The 14865-nt window shown below is 40.8% G+C and overlaps 1 protein-coding gene across 1 annotated transcript in view; it reads left to right on the top strand.

Annotated features, from left to right (window-relative positions):
• Positions 1-466: 466 nt before the first annotated feature.
• The window catches only part of ST6GAL2 (ST6 beta-galactosamide alpha-2,6-sialyltranferase 2), a 66256-nt gene continuing 51857 nt past the window's right edge, over positions 467-14865 (top strand). Inside the window, exon 1 of the mRNA XM_004686196.2 lies at positions 467-514. The gene's annotated coding sequence lies outside the window, so the exon portion shown is untranslated. The remainder of the gene's footprint in view (positions 515-14865) is intronic.

Here is a 14865-nt window from a genome sequence, read left to right as displayed (position 1 = left end):
GGGTCTGGGCAGAAGCCGGACCCGACCTGCGAGAGGCGCCGTCGCCGGGGAGCAGCTTGTAGAAGCCCTCGCGGGTGCGGAACTGCGATTTGATCTCCGCGCAGTCCCCCATGACGGCGCCGGGGCCCGAGCCGCCCTCCGCGCCTGCAGCTGCCGCCCGGCGTAGCGCCACTCGGGCCCCCGGAGAGCCCGCAGGCCGGCTGGGACGCGAGTGCAGGTCGTTCGGGAGGTGGCACTGGAGGCTACTCCGCAGAGTGGGAGCGGCTGCTAGCAGGAGCGGAGCCGCTTGCTGGTCCGCCGCAGCCCCCGAGTTCCGTGGCGCGCGTCCGGCGCCCCCGGCCCGGGATCCCGGCTCCAGTAGGCGTCCCAGTGCGTGTGGGAGCGCGTGGCGCGCGCGCCCGAGCAGCTGCCTGAGAATAAAATGTGACACGCACGTCTCTGACTTCAGCGCCGTGCGGCGGGGAGCGCGGAGCCCCGCGGAGCTGGACGCTTGGAGGCGCGGCACCCGGAGAAGGTTGGTAAGGGAGGGCACCCGGGTCGAGCGGTGGGGCGACGTCTTTCTCCGCGTCGCCACAGCCAGTGTGCTGCTCGTAGAGTTAGACTCGGCGACTTGGAGCCAGACCTTTGGGGGTGCGGGGAGGGACGTCGAGGGTGGTTTGTGGGGAGAAGCAGGACATTCTAAAGAGATTGAGCGAAGCGGAGGGCTTGTGCTTAGGGGACAAGCGGACACAGTAACTGTGGTGTTTTATTTTGCTTCTGGAGGGGAATCGAGATTTATAAATTATCTTCCTAGCCCCCACCGCTGTTACAAATTGCACTTCTTAAATTATAAAGTGTGCTTTGTTGCTTACTAGTTTTCAGGAGCTATAATGCTCAGGGCCAGAAGGAATTTTTAGAATCCTAAATACACCGTGCAGTTGCACCCCGAAAACTTTGTACCGTTTGCGGAAAGGCTAGTTGATGCCTTGAGTATCGAAGGTAATGTCTGTCTAGCTGGGATTTAGTGGTGCTGAAGAGTCAAATTAAACTCGTGGTCTTAGCATGTGATGTCTCCGGAGCGAGCTGAATAGGTGCGTTTTGAGAAGCTGTGCTTTCCAGGAATTTAAATGAGACTTTTCGAGATTGTCTTCCAGGGCTCTCCTCCCAGTACCATATTTGTTTCTTCAGGCTGAACTTTCAAAGAGCTGTTTTATATTCCGAGAAGCACTTTGGGAGAAAACTAATGTTTCCTTGTGGACTTCTTTCTACTGATCATGATGAAAATTTGGTGAGCGACAAACCACATTTGGTCGAAATTTGCAGTTGGTGTCTAACAGCGAAGGAGCCTTCTGATCTTCAATGCCAAGGTCTATTAGCTTGGGTGAGGGGATTTTGAGTGGACTTGCCACACGTTCTGCACATGTTTAAAGCCACACATGGTTACATGCGGATTACATGGTAGTTTTGTGGGAGCCGGGGGTTGCTTTGGTATTTTGGCCAAAATATTTTGAAATAAAATTTCTGAAAATCTTCAGTAAATTGAAACGCTATAACTCATGCTGTGGCTGCAAATTTAGGGCTACTTCTTATTTTCAAAGAAAAAATGTTGTGTAGCCCTCGACCTATTTTTATCCACTTTGCCCTGCTGATTTTTCTGAAACTGGCAACCAAAAATTTTATACTTGAAAGCTTGCATTTCTTACTAATGCCATGGAAAAGCTATTCATAATGATGAATGGACGTTGTGGTCAAAATGGAGAAAAATCTTATATAACAGGTGAATTACTTTGAATTTTACAACTCATTAAAAAAACACAAACTGTTAGATTCTTGGTCCAATTTTTATTGTGACAGAACGAACTTGTAGAATTTTTCCTTTTTGATTATTGTACTTGATGTTTCTGGGGTTTTGACCTGAATCTCTTATAGAGACTTCAGTGTAAGCCTCAGCTCTTAGTGGAGTTTTGAGCCTCACAATTTAGAGTAGAGGGGGAGACTTGCTTTAGAATGGTGGATTTAAGACAGTTGAATATTTGAAAATATAGCAATTTTTTTATGCAGAGATGGTCAATCAACTATATTTTGTTTCTGATGAGGATAACTAAGAGGGAAAAGAATTTTCTCAGTGGACTGAAGATTAAGTTGTGTCTAGGGAAAGATTTGTGGCCAGCCAGTAAGATTGATTTCATTGGTAAGTGGTGCTGTGAAATTCCTGTAGATTCTTATTTCTGGAGTTCTTTTTTCAAGATTCTCCTCTTCCTGACATGATTTAAGTGTGTGGGACTCTGATCTATTGCATGCTAGCTGAAATTTTATATTCTAGATTTAGTGTTGATTCAAGCATTTCTCAAGTGCTTAAGTCTCTTAAAAATGACAAACTCAAAAAAAAAATGACAAACTCATTTCTAGGCTTCTCTGTACTACTTAGTTAAATAAGTGAGAGAGTACTTTCCAATACTCTGGAGACATATGTTCCTTAAGAAATATTTAATTAATTTGCAGATGTAATGCCTTGTTCTTTTACTTTTGAGTAAAAAGATATTATACATGATAATAGGCACAGTCTTTTTTTTTAAATATGCATCTCTTCTTTAACTGTACTGTTATATGATCTTAAATTTTAATTGTTTAAATTAAGTGAATTCTACTTGTTTAATTCCACTTGTTTAAATGTCTGAGTGATCTCATGATAGGTATATTATATAATATGTTAAGTTTTAAGTTTTTTTAAGTACTTAAAGCTACTCCTTAAAAGAAGAACTGTGAGTTGAAATACACAACTAACTGTGAGAGAAACAATTATATAAAGCCAGATACTAACTTTGGCATCCAGATAGTGCAGATTTTACCTTTGCAAAGAGATTTTCACCATAATTAATAGGTTGTTATTAAGGCTGAGGATTGAGTGTGCTGTAGAAAGTACCAGCTATTAACAGTTAAACATTAAATTTTCATTTTAATACATCTGCCATTTTCCTGAAAGCCCTCCTTCCTGTTTGTAAAACTGCTCATTATACAGGATACAGACAGAAACATCAGAGATACATGAATTCATTATGTTCATATCAATTGCCATTCTAATACGAAATTCTGAGCCCCTCTAATCCCAGCATTTATGGAGAACAGTTGCAATTCAAAACGCTTGGGACCTATCTAACCTGTGGATTGAAGTGGCAACAGGCCTTTTACAGGGTTTGAGATATGAGCTAGGCAGTTCTAATCTTTTTTTTTTAAATAAAGATTTATTTATTTATTCATACAGAACTGGCGTACAGGCCAGAAGTGTGGAGGGTGAGAGGATTCACCAGGAACAGAGAGGGGAGCAGAACAGGCAGATCGACGAAGTACACTGCTGAGGGGAGCAGCGGGCGGGTCAGGAGAGGTCTGCTGCGCCATGTGGATCTCCTCCGGGGCAAGCGGGGATTGAACTCATGTGGAATTGGTTTAACCTTCTTAGTGCTGTGCTTTAACCCACTGTGCTACCAGGGAGGGCCCCCTTTTTTTTTTTTAAGATTTATTTATGCATACACAACTGGGGTACAGGCCACAGGCACAAGGGCGGTGAGAGGATTCACCAGAGACAGAATGGGGAGCAGAACAGGCAGATTGACAAGTACACTGCTGAGGGGAGCAGTGGGTGGGTCAGGAGAGGTCTGCCTCTCCGTGTGGGTCACCTCTGGGGTCGGGGATCGAACTCACACTAAAGTGGCTGTGACTTGCTTGCTGTGCTGTATCCTAACCCATTGTGCCAGCAGGAAGGGCTGGCAGTCCCAGTCTTTGCAGTAGCCGGGGGTTCGTTCCAGCTCCAGCACTGGTCCTAGACTTTTCACCTGATGAAAACTGATCCCAGAAGTTGCTGTCATGTGGCAACCTGTTGGTTCCTGGCTCTCCCACAGTAGAAAGCCCTCCTGCTCTCTGGGAAGAATTGCTCTGTGGATGGAAAACATCAGAGCAATGCTTCCTACTCTCAGGTTGTTCCTTCAGAACCTCCTTTTGGTTTCTATTCTCGACGGTCTCCTGGTTTCTTCTGGCCTCTACTATTCTATGGGAAAGAATTCCCAACTCAAGGCAGATAGTGGTTCTAACAATTTAAGTTTGCAGTTTTGTTCAAGACTTTCTCAGAGAGGAATAAATGGAAAAAAGCTCTTGGTCAGCACCTCTAGAACACTGAAAGAAGTCTGGAACTCCTCAGCACCATTTCCAGTGCAGTAAAATGAAAGGTTAGATTAATTCCTCTCCATGTTGCCATCACCAGTGAGGATTTCATAAAATTCCTAATTGCATATTTTGCCATACTTACAACTTTTCACTAACAAACTGGGCAATCCTTTCAAATACCTGGTATTTGGGAGAGTAACAATTCAAAGAGTAACAACAGTGACAGAGTTGAACCACACCCTGCCACTTGTTCTGCATACATTCTCAAAGTACATGGTAGCCACAAACCTGGGATACATTATTACCCCACTTTACAGGTGAGTATGCTATGCCTAAGATTTGAAGTGCCATCCTCAATAGCTTCATGGTAAGAAAGTGGCAGGGCTGGGGGATTTGAACCTAGGTTTGCCTGACTCTGAGGTCTGAGCTGCTAGACAGAGATCCAGTGTTCTAGAGGTATGAGAGTGACTTGTGATGTTCTGTCAGAGCCAGAGAATGACTGTGAGTGTAAGTTTCCATGTTCTCAAACTGTGAGCCAACTTCCTGGGTCAGGAAGACTGTATAGATGGAAAGGGATAATGGGAAGCCATGTAGTATGAAAGCCAAGTACTCATTCACCATGACCAAGAAGCAGAAAGAAATTTTAGCTGCAACTTGAAAATGACCCCTGAAATTGGGATTGTCTAGGTAGTCAGAACTGGACTGAAATTCAGGTTTGCATGAAGGATGTCATAGCAAGTGCAGTTTCCAAGGAGAAAAAATCAAGCTAAGATTCAAGAAAATTATCCATATGCTGAGTTACTGGGTTGATGACGAGAGCAAACTCAAAAGCAGTCTCTTGAGACATTTAGAAATATATTGGTGAAAGCATAAGAGAATACACAATAAAGACAAATCCCACACTGTCTTGATTATAAGCCACTGTTTCCAGAAGTTTATAATTCACACATTAAGTTGCACACTATGCTGTTTCTAGTATTCCAGCCTGAGAGGAAAATGCTTTATTAAATTAAAACCAATTGGTTTTTCATGTTCAAATTATACAGATTTTTCAAGTAGAGGTTCTTGAGTGTTGGTAATTGTTGTAGTTTCTAAAATGACTTAGTTTTAAATTAAATATGGGAAAGGGTAAATCTCTTAGATAATTCAATAATTTTCGTTATTCAGAAATATAAAAAAGTAGCTTCATCAAAAGTGTAGTGAGGATTTTTCTGAAATGTATTATTGTGTGCTAAAAACCTCTATTTGTAGGTTTAAGTGGGTAGGAAAAAAGTTATTAATATAGGGTTTGTTTTCTAAATGATACAGTTAACTCAATTACAATATGGAACTATGGGTGCATGATTAAAGAATGACTTTGTTTTTGCTATTAGAAAAGGGATCTTGCTATATAAATTATATTTTAAAATCAGTAAAACTGCATTCCATGAGAAATCCCAATACAAAAAAGTGAACTATGTTTAAAAAGTACACACACACACACGTACACATCACAAACATAAGAGGTGCAAGGCCCTGCAGTCATGTTTTCATATTAGCGCTAAGAATGGGAACCTGAATTAGTATACTGAAGCATTTAATATTGGAATTCCCAATAAAATCAAGACCAGAACCCTGACCTTCTGACTAAGAGAAGAAAACTCCATGGGGAACTGCATGTCCCGATTTCAGTGTACTTGTGGGAAGATATCCAAAATGTTTAGGGATAAACTTTACTATTAGTTTATACAGACAGGATGTATGTGGGAAAACACTTTTATTTATGTGCATGTATGTATGTGATTGTTATTTGTAAGTGTCCTTTGGAACTACAGTATCTTCCAGGCATCTCTGATGGTGAAATGTATTTGATTGTTGAGCTAACTCTGAGGGAGATCTGGCAGTGACTGATGACTGTGGAGACTGTATCAGTATGGTGGGGATGAGCCTTTGTAGGTGATTTGGTTCAACCTGAATTTGGCCAGATTGTGTGGGTGACTCAGTTTCTCTCCTGAAGAACAGATTATTATTTGAAGCTGCCCTGAGTTTAATGTCCCTTAATCTCTTTAGATTTTAGGTAAAATAGTTGAGACAAAATCTTCAGTTTTATTTTAAAAACTACTACACCCTGGTGGCACAACAGGTTAATTCTCCACACTATGAAGCTTTCAGAAGCCACTGCAGCATGAATTCAATCCCCAGACAGAGAGATGACCCACAGGGTGTGGCAGACCTCTACTGACCCGCCCGCTGCTCCCTTCAACAGTGTATTCCAGTAGATCTCTCTGTTCTGCTCCCCACTCTGTCTCTGGTGAATCCTCTCACCCACCACACCTCTGGCCTGTACTCCAGTTCTGTAAGCATAAATAAATAAATCTTTAAAAAAAAAAAAAACTACTACACCCTTTGTGTTCCAAAGTAGTTTTTGAGCAATTTATATATAAACAGTTGACAAGTACCACATGATTTACTTTCATATTAATGTATGTTTATATATGTATAAAATGTACATGCAGTTTTTTCCTAGATACATAGTTTCTATTTTTCAAAGGAATATTCCTCCCCCAACCTTTGATTCACAGTGTAGTTATGAACTGCATTCCTCTGGCCTGTATTCAAAATTAGTAGCTGGGAGAGTTGAACTAATTAGGTAATTTGCCTGGTTCAATACTTGGTACTTCATAATAACAGTCAGAGAGTGTCATTAAATAGATTACTTCATTAACTATTTGAGGTGGGAGCATTTCAGAAATTGACTTGATAGTAAGATGGAAATGTCTATAAGGTGTGATTATACCTGATAGTTTAAATGTAACATGATTGTTTCTGTCAGTTAAACTTCAGCATTTCCATACATGCTTGACATATGTACTTTTCAACCATGTGGTTAAAATATGTCATTCTCTATTATAATCATACCAAGTAATATCCCATCTATCACTGTTTAATAGAGACACAGAAAGAGTAAATTTTTTAGCTTGGGCGCCCCCCCCCCCCAGTATTTCCATACTGGTAAACATAGTATTAGATATAAAACCAGAAGTTCAGTTTTGCTATTTGTTCGATATTTTCGCTCTTCCTCTCCATTTACCACAACCTTAGGATCAAAAATAAATTCCAAAATGTAGGGATAGCTAACACATTGTATTCTGAATCATGAAGAATTTTTAATATACTTCATCTTATTAAAAATAAAGTTGAGGGACAGCAGTATACTTCATCAGTCTGCCTGTTCTGCTCCCCACTCTGTCTCTGGTGAGACCTCTCACCACCCCTGTACCTCTGGCCTGTACCCCAGCTCTGTACACATAAATGAATAAATCTTTTTTAAAATTTTAAAAAATAAATAAAGTTGAGGACCCTCCCTGGTGGCACAACAGATTAGAGCACAGCACTGTGAAGCTATTGCAACTACTGCAGCACAAGCTCTACCCCAGGGAGGTGACTCACATGGCCTGGCAGACCTCTCCTGACCTGCCCGCTGGTCCCCTCAGCAGTGTACTTGTCAGTCGGCCTGTTCTGCTACCTACTCTGTCTCTGGTAAATCCTCTTACCCCTCTGTACCTCTGGACTGTCCCCCAGTTCTGTATGCATAAATAAATAAATCTTTACATAAATAAATAAAGTTGAACATATAACATAGAAAATGCTACGAATGAAATTAACATCATTTGATAACTTGCAGACTCTGAATTGTGAATTTGCAATTCATTAATATTGCAAGTAAAAACTGGTATGTGGGAAATTCTATGAGATATTTTATATAACATAGTTTTACTATCATAGGACATGTTTTTAAAGAATTATAGGAAAAAATTCAGCAGGATGGAAGATTAAAGTCATATTGATTCTCTAGCATTTTTGTTCTCAGAGAGAAATTTACAGTGCAATTTGGAAATAATAAGAGCTAAAAACTGAAAAAAATCTAAAAGCTCCCTCCAGAATATTGTTATCTGGCCTGCCCTTTGGGTACACACTAACCAAATTTGAGAAGTGTTTCCACCATACCAAAAACTGAAGTTTAAAGGACTATAAAGAAGAGGTAGAATCATATCTTAAAATTTAATAGAAAGATAGAAAAAACAGAAAGGAGAGTTAGAGTCAAAGGAAAACAGATGTATTGTTTCATAAAAGTCTGAGTGCTCAGATTATGTTGCATACATAAATTCAGTATTTTCCTAAAACCAAAGAAATTGGCTCAACCCAAAGCTAAATGGCCATTTGGTTTTACACAGCCTATTTGGCACCCAAAGCACACAGGGAATTAAGAGTACTGTGTTTTGGTTATTCTCTCCCAAAAAGGAAGCTGTAGCTTAATCTGCTTTTGAAAATGCTGACTTTTCTACAACATGCCATTGGGGCAGGTGCTGTTTAAGTGGCTTGAAAAAATAGCAATGCTTCAGGTGCCTGTCCAGTTCTCTCTGCTGATGGAGACAGGGACATTCACTATTTCCAGTGGGCAGAGCGGGTTCTGGGGGTGCTGGCGGGCTTTCTAGTATTTATTATATTTGTACAATGCCAATATGGAGGGAATCCCCATGCTTAGTAGCAAAGGGGGCAGTTTATATTAGAATTCATTGTACAGATATCCACATCCTTTACTCTCACCACTGCACCCTCGGCCCCCTATCTCCATATTAGCAAGGAGTCATCTTTCCAAATGCAAAGCTTGATCATGTGATACCCCCTCTCCTTGAATGCTCCAGTCACCACCCCCTCCATTTCATATAAGGCACCACCTAGACTATTTAGAACATGATGTGTTCTGGATTGGGTCCCCATATGTTACCTCTGCTTCCCCACTTTCAGGATGTCTTCTCTGACCATTATTGGTCTGAATCTAAAGATGAACCCAGTTCTTTCTCCCTGTCAGCAAATCTTCCATCATAGACACATATGCACATACACACACACACGTATGTACGCATGCACACATGAAGAATGTTACAGTGCTCTCCCTCTGTTCTTTAACTTCTGTTACCTGTATGATAATTATTTATCACTTCTCACACTTCTATTTAACTGTAAGGCCCTTGCAGGGGGCTGGAATTACGTGCTAGCTACATAGCACATCTGCACATATGAGCTCAGTAGATTGCTTGATATTGAATGAGTGGAGATAGGAGTCCTACTAGATTAAAATGACTACTGTCCACTTCCTTAACATGAAGTATAGAAGTGATGAGTAGAGAGTGGAATTCTTTCTTTCAAGTTTTAAGGTACCCTGGACCTGGTAGACCACTCTGTATATACGTTGTCTTTAGAGCTGCAAAGAATCCCTTCAGAGAACCACCCTTACCAGAATGTTAGGAATCAAAGTTAAACCATTCAACTTTATGATTTTTATGCCCCTTATGAATCTCACAGGAAATCTGAAATTCAAGGTTTTTTCATAATTATTGCATACTTGGTTGGGAGTCTTTGTCCTTTCTGTAACAAAGTGTTCCAAGTGAGGGATCATTAATTGTAATTGGTAAATAACTAGTAGATAAATTGGGTAGGATCTGTCCAAAGAGAAGAACTGGGTCTCAGGTTTATAAATGTGGCAATTATGGCTGCATACATTATCAGCACCTGGTGTTGAGTGAATGGACTGAGCAGTGTGATAGTGTGTTACTTTTTTTTTACTTGCCCATGAATCGTCTATGAGTGGATATTAAAATCTGGGAAAGTGCTTCTAGACCACGGAGAGTATAAAACATGAAGAATTATAAATGCAATGCCTTTACCGTGGGTTCAATAGAACCAGATGCAGGAATGGCAACTAGCACACACCTTAGCTGAGAGGCTGGGAGGTGCCGTTCTGTGCCCTCTGTCACCTGGGGGCCACGACCTGCAAACTCCAGACAAGACAGCCAAGCAGGGCAGGGATCAGCACGAATTTGATTCATTAGAATGTATGTGTATCTTCAGAATATCTTCCCATGTTCACATTCTCTTGAATGCTAAGTATTTAACTTTTCTCTCCCTCCTCTCTGTTGAAGAGAATTTTGTTCTAAATTTTGCAGTCTTCCAAAAGATCAATTTTGAGCTAGGGCCTTGCCTGGGATGAGTCATTAATTAAAAGGATTTTTGTCCCTCCTCCTAAGCCATACTAGAATTAAAATTTTAAATGTTACCAGTGGTTGAAGTTAGGGACTTAGTGATTCTCAGTAGAAAATAGAAATTTGCAGAAATTTAATGAAGCAGTGGGTGTTAATATAAATATTAAAACATACACATCTACATGTGTAAACATTCATATGTATTCTTACAGTTATGGGTATTTGAATGGGTTATTTCATTGTTTCATCTACATTTGCATCAGATGCAAGGGACCACTTGGGTGGAAGGAGAAAAGTAGCTCAGTGTGAGTTTCCTTTCACCCATGGAAATAATCTAAAAGCACTTTCCTAATCAAGTTAAATGGATTTTAATGACTTCCTGTGTGTTAGCTATTCGCAGTTGTCCCTGCTGATGGTCACACTCTGGAAGTTCTTCCTGGTGGCCCAACAGCCTCCTGGTCTAACACTGGTCTCCACATCAGCACAGATTCCTGTCTGCCCCTGGATGCACACACTGGGCCAAGAAAGTATTTTAACTAAGAAATCGTGTTCTACTCTTAGAAATCCAGGTTGGCCCCAAATTTCTGAAAAGTCGTTTGTTGTTCTTAATGACTGTAGCTCTCTGTACATCCCTTTCAATTTGACATGCTGTGCCAGTTTAATAAGGTTTGTATTGTCGCTTGGTTTCTCTGTAGTTTTTAATTATGTTATTATGAGGACAAGGTTCTTAACAGTTGCATATGGTCAGAAAATTCTGCTACTGTATTCTGGAATTCTGGTATCAGATTTCCAGCTCTAACCCTGTGATAAAACCAACCCACCAACTTAAGTTGTAATCACAGGAAATTCATACTCATTGGAGGTCAGAATTGCTTTCAAGTGGATCTGAGGCTCTTAGAAGACAGAGTGAATGTGGCCTGGGCCTTCAGTAATGGCTTGGTGTTTTGCTTATTTGTTTGGCTTTCTTTTTTTTTTCTTCCAACTGCGTTAGACCCCTTAGGAAGGTGTCCTCTTAGGCTGTGAACCTCAAAATAAACAGTTTTGTGGCTTTCTAGTAACTGGCAATAAATAACAACGGTCTAACAAGAAGTCCATGTTTACCTTGTTTCCATGTGTGAGGTAATTGGAAATTTCCACATTTCAGGTCCTCTTTGTGGATTTCCAGTACACATTTATTTTTTCACACCAACAGGTCCCTTTTCTTGGTACCCTTGAAAAGGGAAGGCAGCATCCTGCAGGTTGATAAGCCTAAGGCCTTCAGCTTCCTCTACCAAGTGACAGGTGGGGTGAGCTCTCTGTGCAGTGGAGAGTTCAAGAATTCCTTGTCCAAACACTAAGTATATGATCCTCCCCCACCCGTGGCTGCCTGGATACAGAGCTGACTCTCCCCTTCCTAGCCTCCCTGGCCATTTTGCAATCAAGTTAATAGGGGGCTTAACGTCAAACAAATACTGTTCTCCCTCCCCAGGGTTCTTCAGCATTCTGGAAGGTTCTGACTGACAGCTGTTGAGGCCCCACTCTGCCCCAGAGAGCAGAGTTGTGTGGTCGGACTTCTGTACTATGTGAATGTTCACCTCTCCCATTCCTGACTTAGAAAACAGGCAGGAAAGAGGGTCCCTCTGCCCCTGACATCTGCCAGGCTGTCTAAGGCAGGAACAGCTCTCACTGAGTCAGAGTGATTGTTGTCTAGGAGACTGGAAGGAAAAGTGAAAACAAGAGATGAAAAGTGGTTTCTGTTTGCTGAAGGAAGTGACTAGCGTAAGATGTTTCATTCCCTGCGCACCACCTTGATAAATGGAAGAGATAAAACTACACACGGCTGCCAAGAGCCCTTCCCCTTGCTCACCAGACACACCTGTGTGAAAGATGCCCTGGCAGATGGAGAATTCTAATGAGTCCACCTCTCCAAGACCTTCTCAGTGTTGCATGCATGTGTCTCCTGGGGTGTCATTCTGCCTTGTACTCCCAAATCCTCTCTGCCATCCCACAGGTACAGGAGCTTAACCTCATGTGCCTTGTATCCCAGGGGCCAGCAAAGTTCCTCCCATGGATGCTGACACAGAAGTTGCTGGTGAGCTGGCAGTGAGGGCACACCATCCGCTTTTTATCTTACAACTAATTTTACAGGATATAGTAGTGCTCCCTTGACATACTGTTTTCCATAATTTGTATTGTATTGCTCTCTAATTCCAGCTCATTAGCCATAGTTAACATATGTGGGAGCAGAAAGCTATGAAGGAAGGAACTTTCTGAGATTGGAAATCTCCTTTCTAGGAAGAGAAACAGTTGCCTTATACTGATCTCCTAAGCCCCCAACTCAATACTGATGTTTGATTGATGATCTTTTTTTTTGCGCTGGCTTCTCCCTTTGCCTTTCTTCTTGTCTGGACTCCCCTCTTTCCTGACACATCGTGTCTGCATGTCAGCATGGCCTCCAAGCACTGTGGAAGCCCCACTGGTGATTTTCAGGACTATTATCATTGCTTTGGGATTTGTACACAGATATTTAGTTTATTATGGCAGGTTCTAAAAATTTATGACCTTTGAAAAGTGTGTGTTCAGTATTACTGAGGTCAGAACGGGACATTTTATCTGAAATCCACATGGTACTCAGTTGCACAGTATGTGAAATATCTTCAGAAACGGAAGAGGGCAATCTGAGGTAAGCACTGTCTCAAATGCTGGGGCCTCCACTTTAGGGAGCTTTGTGTAAGTTACTGTTTCTCTTTACTTCCCTTTTCCTAATTATTTTTTTTAAGACTTAGAAAATTTGTAGATTGCAACAAAATAGATTGGAAGGAACAGAGATTTCCAATATATCCCCTGCCCTCCCCCAGTGCTCCTCCTTCCCAGAATGGTACATTGTTACTGTCAGGGAACCTGCATTAACACATCATTATCACCCAGAACCCAGAGTTTACCTTAGGGTTCACTCTTGGTGTTTAGGGTTTGTCTAAACCTACAGTTTGGACAAATATTCTGACACGTATTGACCGATAGTAACATCAGAATTGTTTCACACCCTACAAATTCTCTGTGCTTTGCCAGTTCCTCCCTTCACAACCACTGATAATTTGCTATCTCCATAGTTTTCCTTTCTCCAGGTCACATAGTTGGAATTCTACACTGTGTAGCTTTTTCTGATTAAATTCTTTCACCAATAGTATGCCTTTATGATTCCTTCATGATTTGATTGCCCTGAATAATATGCCGTTGTTTTATTGTACCAGTGTATTTATCAGTTCACCTTCTAAAGGACATCTTGTTTGCTTTCACGTTTCAAAAGCTGTGATTAAAGCTGCCACAGAGGTCCAAGGTGCAGGTTTTGTGTGGGCATCTGTCTTCTGTTACCAGGGGGCATGATTGCTGGAGCATTTGGTAAAAGTATGTTTTATGAGTAAACCCCAGACTTTCTTCCCAAGTATCTACCTTTTTGCTTTCTTACCAGCAATGAATGAGAAGTTCCCATTGCTCCACCTCTTTGCCAGCATTTGGTGTTGTCATTGTTCTAGACTTTGGCCATTCAAATAAGTGTGTGTAGTTGTATCTCATTGTTGCTGTCTTGTCATTTCTCTGATGACATTGAATGAGGAGCCTCTTTTCACTTGATTAGTTGCCATCAATGTATCTTCTTTGATGAGGTGTACTTAAGGTACTTGGCACATTTTTTAAATCAGTTTATTTTTTATATGGATTTTAAGATTTCTTTGTATATTTTCCACAACTGTTCTTTATCTGATGTAGCTCCTGCAAATGTTTTCTCTCAGTCTATAGCTTCTATTGTCATTCTCTTAACATTGTCTTTCAGAGAGAAGTTTTTAATTTTAATGAAATCCAGCTTATGAATTATTTCTCTGAATACCTTTGGTATTGCATGTAACAAGGTAACAGCATACCCAAAGTCATCTAGATTTTCTCTGTTATCTTCTCAGATGGTTTGTTTTTTTGTTTTTTTTGTGTTTTTTTTACAATTTAGGTCTGTGATTTTTTTTATTTTTTCAACTTTTTATTCTAACAAATCAGGGAAAAGTTAATTACATTCAGCCTTCATTTCCTTCTTCTGTGAGATGAGAGTAAATGATCTGAGTCTTTTTTGACAAACAGTACTTTTAAGTGTTGATTAGCGCATCTGTCCTGGGTTTGCTGGTGGCATTTGTAGCTATTATTACTAGAACACAATAGTTGAAGGGAATGTATTGGCTGCATGTCTAGCAGAAGGTATATTTTACTTATGTATTCTTTCATCATTGTTCCTTTTCAAACAATGTTTGCTTTCTTTTCTTGGGTGTAGTCCCCATAGAATTTCCACCACCATTTCACCCATGTACCATCATCACAGTCCTCTCTGCTCTTCCTACCTCATTCCAAACCTTCTCCTTCCCTCTTCCCTGCAGAATATCCCTGGTTTATAGTTGTCTGCTTATTTTTGTTTTGTTGTGCTGTCTTTTGTTGTTATTTTTTTCCCCTGATCCCTTATTTGGTTCCATTATATTCTTCCTATAAGTGAAACCATCTGATATTTTTCTTTTTCCTTCTGACTTATTTCCTTAATCCCTCCCAGCTCTATCCATGTTGCTGCAAATGGCATGAGTTTATCTTTTTTGATTGCTGAGTAGTATTCCAGTGTGTGTGTGTGTGTGTGTTTGTGCAACATCATCTTGATCCAATCATCTAGTTATTGGAAAACCTATGGATTTTAATAGGA

This window comes from Condylura cristata, unplaced genomic scaffold (assembly GCF_000260355.1).
Source record: "Condylura cristata isolate star-nosed mole 26May11 unplaced genomic scaffold, ConCri1.0 scaffold00020, whole genome shotgun sequence".
In the NCBI taxonomy this organism is placed as follows: Eukaryota; Metazoa; Chordata; class Mammalia; order Eulipotyphla; family Talpidae; genus Condylura; species Condylura cristata.
This window is presented reverse-complemented; position numbering and strand designations above follow the sequence as displayed.